The 10653-nt window shown below is 45.1% G+C and overlaps 1 long non-coding RNA gene across 1 annotated transcript in view; it reads left to right on the top strand.

Annotated features, from left to right (window-relative positions):
• The window catches only part of LOC109383689 (uncharacterized), a 17069-nt gene extending 7748 nt beyond the window's left edge, over positions 1-9321 (top strand). The window contains exons 2-4 of the long non-coding RNA XR_002124269.1: positions 2523-2734; positions 3587-3685; positions 9280-9321. This is a non-coding gene — a long non-coding RNA (uncharacterized LOC109383689). The remainder of the gene's footprint in view (positions 1-2522; positions 2735-3586; positions 3686-9279) is intronic.
• The last annotated feature ends 1332 nt before the right edge of the window (positions 9322-10653 follow it).

Below are 10653 nucleotides of genomic sequence, written 5' to 3'. Positions count from 1 at the left end.
GTGGAGGGCAGTGTCACTGGCCCTCATATGTGGGATCCGAACCGGGGCCATCTGGCGTCCCAAGCCAGTTCTTAACCATCGCGCCACTCGGCCGGCCCAAGAGTTTTGAGCTTTATTCTGAGGGCACCAAAGAGCTACTGGAGGGTTTTAAGATTAAGAGTGCCACGATTTGGGTTGATCGGTTAGCTCAGTTGGTTAGAACGTGGTGCTGATAACACCTGGGTTGCCGGTTCGATCCCCGCATAGACTACTGTGAGCTGCGCCCTCCTTAAAAGAGTCAACTATGCCATTGTAGCATGAAAGCAACGTGTAACCAATGACCATGGCTGTTCTCCAATAAAATTAAAAAAACAAAAGAGTGCCATGATCTGATTGGCATTTAGGAAAGTCCTCAGTGTGGCTGCTGAGTAGAGAAGCAAGAGCAGCTTTGAGAAGCCCAGAGAGGAGGCTTGACAGTGATCTGAGACACACAGTCCCCGTGCTAAGGGGTCAGCATCCTGGGTGGCAAGAAGTAGAGTGTTCAAGAGATATTTAGCAGGTAGACTAGGCAACATTTAGTGACTGACGGGACTTAATTCTGGGGAGAAAGAGGGAGGAATGACTCCGAAGTGTGGACAACCTGGATCCCATCTGGTGTCAGTTATAATGACAAAGCACCTCTATTCAGCTCTAGGTGCCCTGAAAGGCTAATTTAGAGCAAAGTACTAAATGAAGCATCCCCAAAAAAACATTCCTGTTTGTTTATGAGACCTTGCTTCATCAGATGGAGCTATGAGAGGTGAGTCAGAAAACATGAGTAACTCAGCAGGACTGATTCACATTTTTGAACAAGGAGTGACATGCTGAAACAACCAAGCAGAAACAAGCTTCTCCCCCTCCTACTCCAGGGTCCTTTTCATTGCGCCATCCTTGCAGCCGAATCATTTGTTTAAAGGTGGCAGGGTGAAATGGTGATTGTTTAAGGTCCCTGGGCTGAAATTTTTTGAACTTGATTGAGATAAACGCCAAATCGGCATTGGAGTTCCTTGCCAGAAATTACAGTGTCAGGATCGATATTCTGCAAATGACTGATAAATATTGATTGTTGTTACAGCCGAAGTTTCAGACTGACCTATGGCCATTCCAGACTCTTTTGAAAGGATGGACCAAATGATCAAAGGACGTGGGCTGACAGTTTATTCAAGAAGAAACCAAACATTAGGAATTGTTTTTCTGGGGGAAAGTTTCGATCTCACTAATAAGCAAAGAACATTAAATTAAAATGAAGACAGGGCCGGCCATGTGGCGCGTTGGTTAAGAACTGGCTTGGGATGCCAGCTCTGAGCAGCAGGGCCCGGGTTCAAATCCCACATGAGGGCCAATGACGCTGCACCCTCTACAACTAAGATGGTGAACAGCTCCACCTGGAGCTGGGCTGCCATGAGTCGCCAGCGTTGGCATAGACAGCAGTGGAACTGCTGTGAGCTACCGTGAGTGGCTGGCAGCCAGTGTGAGCGGCCGGCCGGCAGTTGGCATGAGCTGCCATGAGCCGCCGTGAGCGGCTGTCCAGTGGCTGACGACCAACTGCCTCACCCAGGAAGACCGCAATGATAATACCAACATGGGGCAGTGAAACGAAGTCCTCCACAACTAGACTGAAGAACAAAAGGACAGCAACCTCTCTGTTCCCCTCCCCCAATTCCCCAATAAAATCTTAAAAAACAAACAAACACAGAGGTGCCATTTCTCACCTATTCGGTTAGATAAAATAATAAAATTTAATAATGCTCAGGCTGTGGTTTATATAAACTCATATGTTTATACATTACTTTTTTATTACAATGTGCATTGTTACAATACCTTTTCTGGGAAACCTGACAGCAGGTAATAAAGACCAGGAAATGATCAACTCTGTCTTGATTATCTCTTCTTATGGTAATACAACTTTAGGAAATAACTCCAAAGCTGTGCGTAGGTGGGTACGCCTTAAACAGACACAATGTTATATGCCAATTATATCTCCATTTTTTTAAAAGGTGGAGGGGCGATTTGGATGGGTTATCAAAAGGCTCATGGTAGAACGTGGAGCAGAGTATAAGATGTGGGTCACAGATTGCCAGGTAGCCGACACCTCAAAAAAGGGAGTCTTCATGAGGAAGGGAGTGGGCCGGTCTGGAAGTAGACACAAAAGCAAGAAAAACCATTCTGTGGCTTTCCAACCCGAGGTCCAAGGGTTTGGGAGAAATGCTCCCTCCGCTCAAGAGCTGCAGGGCCCGTGGCCTGTTCGTGGGAAAGCCATTCCTCGGGAGAAGGAGGCGGGTAGCAAGAGTTCCCTTTGAAGATGCTGAGGCTATTGGAGATTTTCCTCATGAAGAAACAGACTTCAGATAGCACAGGAGGAAGGTTTGGAGGGACCCATGGTAGAGGAAATGTTCCAGGGGCTGTGAAAAAGGAGTTGATGGGACCTGGCATTGGGGGTGGTGACTGAGGATCAGGGAACGCAAAGCCTGGTGACATTCACTGAGTTGTCCATTGTTCCCCAGCTGGCAGGAGCCGTTTGCCTCTCAGCTGTGATGTTTGTAGGAGAAGCTGCTCTGATACCTGCAGCAAGTCGTGGTGAAATCTCACTGATGAGGGCCTTGTCTTGAGCCCTTCTATTCACTCAAGAGGTCCTGGGGAGAACACTGAAAACGAGGCAATTGTGACACTCCTGAAGAGCAGTGCTGACACGGAGCACACAGCTTTACAACACAACGTGAGTCTCTGGCGGCGTTCTTTTGCGAAATGTAAGGCTCTGGGTGACAATGAATATCCACACAAAGACTCTGTTCATGACAGTCCCAAATGGGAAACAGCTTAAATGTCTGCCACGGGAGCCTGGATAAACAAATGGTGGTGTATCCATACAAGGGAACACCACACGACAATAAAAGTAAAGGAACCACTGATACGCATCACAGTATGAATGAATCCGCAGACACGCTGAAGGGAAGAAGTCAGACGTGAAAGATGACGCACCGTACGATTCCATTGATGTGAACTTCTAGGACAGGGATGGGGGGATGAGGACTGACTTCAAAGAGGCATGAGGGAAGTCGGGGGGGGATGAAGGAAATATTCTATATCTTTATTAGGGTGACAATTACATAGGCTTATATATTTGTCAAAAGTCATCGAACTACATTTAAAATCTGTTGAGGTGTAATTTAGTGTATTTAAATTACACCTCAATAAGATACTCATCTCTCTCTCTCTCTATCTATCTATCTATCTATCTATCTAATCTATCAATCATCTATAGAGAGATGTATATATGTATATAATAATCTCCTTTCTTAACTGGGGGTGATTTTGCCCCAGGGTCATTTAGCAATATCTGGAGGCAATTTTTAGTTGTCACAACTGGGGGGGAGGAGGCGCAGGCTAGGAATGTTGCTAACACCCTAAAATGCACAGGACCAACCCCCCCACAACAAAGAATTATCTGGTCCCTAATATCAGTGATGCCACAGTTGAGAAACCCTGCAAGTGGAACACCCTCAGTGTCTCATCTCGCTGATCTTTGGGAATCCGTGTAAGAGACACCTCTGTTTTGTTTGCTTTCCAGAAATAACTAAGCACAGCTCACTGACATCCCGGTCTTCCACACGCCACACAACAGCCGTTTTCATCCTCCAGCATGGAAACCCAATTTCACTGCTTGCGGGTAGGAACTGAGGCCCATCCACTTCGCCTGTTATCGTCAGGGAGTCCGGCATACTTTGCGGGCGGTGCGGGGGGTGCAGTAGGAAATCCTGCTAGAGGTGATTGGGGCCATTTTCTGAGGAACGATGAGCATGATTTTATTACCCGAAGATGAAGGAGCACACAGCTTTCCCCAACACGTTTAAGTAGAGAAACAAGACAGTCCAGTTTGGGAGGAAGAAAGGTAGGAATTAGAGGAAGATGAGCTTAGGAGGAGGAGCTGGTGGAGACAGGAGGCCCGTGGAGGTGGTCCAGGTGCCAGCTGATGGCCAGCCAGCCAGCCTCGCTCCCCGTGCCAACCCCAGGAACCTCCTCCAGCACTTTCCCAAACACCAACTCCAGACTTCTCTGTCTGGCATTCCAGACTCATTTTTGCCCTGCTTCTTAGCACTTTAGGTGTAAATATCACTTCATGTCCTAAATGGTAAGCTCTCTGAGAGTGTGGACAGTGCCCTACTGCTGTTTCATTCCTCACAGATTATCAGAGTGGTTGTTTACAAATACATCGGTGCCCTCACAGTGGCACCAAAAGCGACAGGGAGGAAGCTGTCTTTGTTCAGGAAAATATTTGATAAATGTTTTAAGGAAAGACGAGGCCCCGAAATGCCTAGATCTGCAAGCACTAAGCAATAAGAGACTAAGCCCAAGTGCATTACATTAAAAAATGAACCAAAAATAATTGGAATTGAACCAGAAGGAGACGAATGAGCGGAGAGGAAGGCTAAGCAACATGGAGGGAGGTTGGAGCCTGAACTGTGGGAATGGCAAAGGATTTTTAGGGGAAACAAAATCCTGATATGGATTTAAAGTTGCTCGTGTTTCTACAATGTAGTAAATTCCTGCACCTCCCCAACCCTCAATAGAGAGACCTACCTATACAGGTGCCTGTGTGAGTGGTTGGTTTAGTGAAAATGAAGGGGCAAGGGTAAGTCTCACATCTTGGTCAGTGCTGTGGGATAAGGAACTATGCCAGTGGGATTGTGGGAGAATCCCTGAAGTAAACCTGTTCAGCTGGGAACCAGAAGCACCCATGAGAACATAAAATCCTGCAGAGAATTCTTTTTCAGTGGGGCTTAAGTTAGTGTTGTCTAAAGTGCTTTTTTTTTTTTTTTTTAGCTGANAAAAAAAAAAAAAAGAACAGAGGGTTCCACATCCAACCAGCTTGTCCCTTCAGAGACCCTCCAACTGCCTAAAAACAAAGCAAAATAGGCTATTGCATAGGAAGTGGCAATTGTATTGAGCTAAAGAGATAAAGGTTGAAGTTTGGAGTTCCCACAGCAGCTGAAATTGAAGAGGAATGCCCCAGAAGGCAGGATGAAGAGAGGGGGGAACCACAAAATCGGTGTCAAATTCCCCCAGATCCTTGGTAACTTGTATACTGAGCACGTGTGTGAGGAGCCACCCAGGCGCCCAGCAGGAAGCAGCAATGGGGGCAAACAGCTGCATCTGAGTAGGTGCTCAATGCTCAGCATATTGAGTTCAAGTCCCACTGAGTTAGACAGGGCTCAGTAAAACCCACAGGCTTTCCCTGAAAAACAAGGGCCACACCTTATGAGTGTAAGAACCACAACCCAAGACTTAAGGCTATGCCCTAGGAGATGACAAAGGAAAAGCAAGCTTTCCACCAGTAATTCAATGCCTTCCAGAACAAAACTCAATGCATTTTAGAGGAAGGTGATATAGTTCAGTCTTTACAACACATCATTCACAATTCCCAAAACAATAATTTTTAAAAAGGTACTAGACAAAACAACAACAACAGAAAATATGATCCACAATCAAGGTAATGGTAGACCTATAGATAACTTACATGTTGAATTTAGCAGATGAGCAATTTAAAACAGCACATTACAAATACGTTAAAGGATTTACAAGGAAGATGGAAAGAAGGGGCAAAGATGTAGAGAATCTCAGCAGAGAAATAGAAACTTTAAAAAGAAAACAAATGGAAATTCTAGGATTGAAAATACAGGGCTGAAATTAAAAATTCATTAGATAGCTTTCACTAAACACTTTACACAGCTGAATAAAGGATCATGAACTTGCAAACAGTCCATGGCAATTATCCACTTTCTGAAGCACAAAGACAGAAAGCATCCTGTGAGACAATAGCAAATGATGGGTCTAACACATGTGCGATCAGAGCCCAGAAGGGGAGGACAGAGAGAAGGGGCAAAGGAAATGTTTAATAAGAAAAGGGCCTCTTTTCCCCCACCAAAATTGACAGAAGACAACCCACAGATCCAAGAAGCTCAGCCACCTGAAAGCATGATCAACACAAAGGACGTATCAGCGTCAACCTCGTAAAAAGTAAAAATAAAAATTTTAGGAAAAAAACTAACCTGAAAAAGATACATTGAGGGGAAAAATCATGGTGGCTGACAGACATCTAAATAGAAGGAACAGGAGTTAGAAGATGACTGAAAAACATCTTCAAAGTGCTGTGAAAACAAAAAATCTATGAAGAGCAAAATTCTCTTGTGAAAATGTAGGCAAAATAAAACATTACCAGGCAAACAAAAACTGAGAGTTAACCCTCATCACACGTAGTGCCAACAGGAAGTCTTCATGCTGAAGGGAAAGGTCCCAGGTGTACCGGAGTCTGCAAGGAAGAATGACAGTTACCACAGATGGTAATCTGTGGGCACATATGAAAGGCCGTCTTTCTCAAGCTCTTTAAAAGTACATTGCTGTGAAATGCAAGAGTGACCTAAGTGTGTTGTATGGTTTGTATGAAAGTAGTAGAATGAATGAGATAGCATGAAGGGCAGAGAGTAAATGAGTTGGAATATCCCAAGAAACTTGCCTCAGATGCAGATTAATATTAAAGTTTGACTGAGAAACTGAGAATGTACAGTGCAACCTGTAGCAACCCTTGAAATATATTAAAGGCATTTAACTTCAAAGTCTATTAAGGAGATAAAACAGAATACTAAAAGTGACTTTTCAAGTAAACCCAAAGAAAGCAGGACAAGAGGAACAGACAGGCAGGACGAGTGGAAAACACACAGAAGGAAGGCAGACTCAACTTGAACCTATCACTTGCCATATTAAGTAGAAATGGTGCAAACGTCTGTGTGCAGCCACGATGGTGTCACTTTTCCAACTTACCTTAATGGCACGAACAATGAGAAGATGACAAACTGTGTGGCAAGCCCTGCCTCTGGGTAACCATGGAAAGAGGAGTGTGCAGAGACCTTTATTTAGTCCATCTGGTGGCTTCACCCCAAGCCCACAATGTAAATCAGGACCATAGGCAATTAGGCCTCTGCGTGGAGGACTCAGTAAGGTGGATTGGCAGTTGGCTTTCTGTCCCTGTCCAGGCATGTCATGTGGAGTGCAGAGCAGCAGATAACTAATCTGTGTGCTGGTGGGGACAGGGCCCTGGCCTTGTGCTGTCTGGGGTTGGGCTGGCCTGGTCCTATTCCGGTGCGTTCTGTGGCATCTCCTGCTGATGTCTGAAGTCGATAAGCTCAAGGCCTATAGTTTATCCACTGGCCTCGTGGGCTCTCCCTACCAACTGGACATCCTCTCAAGCATTCCTGATGTCACCCTCCTCTGAGTCCCTGTCAGAGAAACTAGGCAACAAGAGTCATGTCGTATCTATCTTGCTGAATAAATGAATGATTGAATGAGAGTGAGCAAGCTGAATATGCTCAAATATTGTTACACAAAAAACATAAAAGTAAACATTTTACATACAGCACTAACTCAGTTTCTGAAAGAAAAATACATATGTATTAGTGTATATTACACACATACGCACACACATGGAAAGAAACATACCATATAAACATTGGTTATTTTGGGGTAGTGAGATTATAAGCATTTCTTTTTTCATTTACACTTTCCTTTATAGTTTTCATACTTCCCTGTGTGCAAAGCAGAAAGCCATAGAGTTATGCATTTCTCCTCGGAGACTGAACTGTGGAGAGTGACTGTCCTGCCAAACTCAGTTCCTACCAGACTCTCACGTGGTTGAGCGGCAATTACATATAATTCAGCCCAGGACGGTGCAAACCCCAGTGTCTCTTGGGAACACTCTGCCTGCAGTGACAGGCACACGGTACCACCCATGGGTGTAACTTCCTCTGTGGCTTTGCTCCCTTCTGTTCATCCTTATAGTCATGATGATGTCCCAGTACCCATGAAAGCTATGATCCCAGTCATCTGATGAGCAGTGTTTCCCAGTTTTGTAATCTGATCAGATTCATTTTCCCAACTGTTCTCCCCATGATGGTGAGAGTGTCGTCTTTTAACTCAGTCTTTGCATTGAAGGGGGCTGAGGTGCAGGCTCCTAGTAAAACAAGGGAGTGGGCAGTTCCCAGGGCAGCAACATGAATTCCACACTTTTATCCTTAAGGTGGTTTTAAAAAAATTCTACAGCAAAGTTCAAATCGACCAGCAGTCCCCTCTGAAGTAGCTACAATGCCATCTCATTCAGCCCTTCCACCTTCACTGTCTTTTTCTTAACAAGGCTTGATTTTAGGAACCTGGGCAAGAAAGTTGCACCTACAGCAAAAGAGGTGCTGAATTCCTGAGGCCTGGGAATTTAGGCCGTGATGGTATCTGTTCCTAGAAAAGAATTCACTCAAAAAAAGACAGGCCTTGACTGATAGAAAGAATCCACTTACAATTAGTCCATTTGTTAACCCTCTTTGATGTTAACCCTCCCCCAGGCTGCATAATGGAAACACATTTACACTTTTCTGAAAAGTGGAGGAAAAACCAGATAGAGGGAAAAAGAACTGGCTTTGAAGCCAGACTGGTCTGGGTTCTGATCTCCTTTGCAAAATTGACAATGGAAATACTTCTTTCGAGGGTTGTTTTCTGGATCAAATATAATGCATATAAAGTGCCCATCACAGTGTCAGGAACATAGTAGGTACTCAATGAAATGGCAGACATTATCTTCTGGGGGCAAGGAAACCTGAGATTAGACCTAGCTCTACCACAAACTAGCTCTGGGATGCAAATCCTAGAGAAGGACTAATGATGATAAAGACAAATTAGATCACAGATGACAAAATCAGAGCACTGACATCACAGGGTATTAATCTAACCTCGAAGCTTCTGCTGACTGCAGCAGTCTATAATTTACAATCAGCTAAAGGGTGATCTCGGTGGTGCTGTGGTTCCGAATGAGATGGGAAGGTTTACCAGCAAGTGGAGCTCAGCTGCCACAACAACTCAGATGTTATTCTCAAAGTGAGAACGTTAATGGTGAGATACATATCTTCCAGAGCATCCCAGTGGGTTTTCGATTAAGGTAAAGACTTAGGAGACAAAGCTGCATTTTAGAATCAAAGCTAGAGCTGTTCTGGAACTGACATTCTCTGATAAGCTATAAACATTGGTACTTACCACGGTTTGGGTAATACGATGTAAAGACCTCGATTTGTGTATTTTGAAAACCCCAAATACTCTTGTAGAAAATGTGAAGCACCATAAAAATACTATGCTTTTTCAACCTGACAAACACCCTCTTATTACAGCAAGCAGCTTTTTCCATGAAGGATTAAAAACATTCTAAAGTGCTTCTTTTTTTTTTTTTAGCTGAGCTATCCTGCTACCTGTTGGCAGCTCAGTGGCTGCTCAGCTCAGCCTGGGCTCGAACTGCTGTTGCTCAGAGCTCAAACTCTTGAGCGAGCTCTTAACCAACTGAGCCACTCGGCTGGCCCCCAAGTTAGTGTTGTCTAGATCTGTAAGGACTACAGAAGCCCCTGCTATATCTAAACGATGTACATCTACGTGCTGTCGCAGGTGTCCTGTGAATCTGGATGGGTCTAATCTGGGAGATATGCGAATGGGAGGAGGCAGCCAGCTTCCTCCCAGTGCAGTGAAACATTCGCTCATCTATAGAGGGGGACTTATTAGTCAAACAGGATGGAAAGCATTAAAGAAACAGTAAAGCATCCTGCACAGGAGTGCTCTTTGTGAGTGAACAGTCAGGACCGAAGAATAACAGACATGCTTCCTGGAACATAAACAGCTTCTCTTGGCTCACCCCCCTCCCCCTTAGAAATACTTTCTTCTGCTGGCTTCTGGGTCACCACTCTGTTCTGGTTCACCTCCCACCTCATCGGTTACTCCCTCTCAATCCCCTTTGCTACCTCCTCCCCCTCCGATCAGCCCCCGGATATGGGAGTGGGGAGGATCTCCTCTCTTCTCTGCTATAGTCTCTCTCTCTCTAGGTGCCCAGATCCAGTCCTGTGATCCTAACTACCATGTACATGCTCATGACTCCCACGTTTATATCAGCCTTAACCTCTCCCCTAAACCCCAGATTCATGTACCCAATTGCTTACTTGACACCTGCACTTGGATGCCTGCACTTGGATGTCTACCTAATAAGCATCTCAAAAAAAATTTTTTTTAAGACTTTATTGGGGAATTGGGGAAGGGAACAGTGTTGGGGGAATTGGGGAAGGGGAACATTGTGTTTTTCCAGGACCCATCAGCTCCAAGTCAAGTTGTTGTCCTTCAGTCTTAGTTGTAGAGGGCGCAAGCTCAGCTCCAAGTCCAGTCACCACTTGCAATCTAGTTGCAGGGGAGGAGGGGGAGCACAGCCCACCATCCCATGCGGGAATCGAACTGGCAACCTTGTTGTTAAGAGCATGTGCTCTCACCAGTTGAGCCATCCAGCCACCTGTTGGTAGCTCAGCAGCAGCTCAGCTCGGGCTCAGCTCACTGGCTTATGTGGGAATCGAACCAGCGACCCTGTTGCTCAGAGCTCGCACTCTTAACCAACTGCACTACCCGGCCGGCCCAAGCATCTCAAATTTTAAACACCCCAAACCAAGCTCATGGCCTCTTTCCTGTAACAGCTTCCTTCTTCTAATCTTTCTCTATGCGGTACCCATAGCCCAAACCTGTTGTGTTTGATTCCTTCCCTTCCTCACTTTCCGTATTCAATTATCAGCAAGTTCT

The sequence above is a fragment of the Hipposideros armiger genome, unplaced genomic scaffold (genome assembly GCF_001890085.2).
Source record: "Hipposideros armiger isolate ML-2016 unplaced genomic scaffold, ASM189008v1 scaffold_87, whole genome shotgun sequence".
Taxonomy (NCBI): domain Eukaryota; kingdom Metazoa; phylum Chordata; class Mammalia; order Chiroptera; family Hipposideridae; genus Hipposideros; species Hipposideros armiger.
The sequence above is the reverse complement of the archived record's forward strand: the minus strand, read 5'-3'. Positions and strand labels throughout refer to the sequence as shown.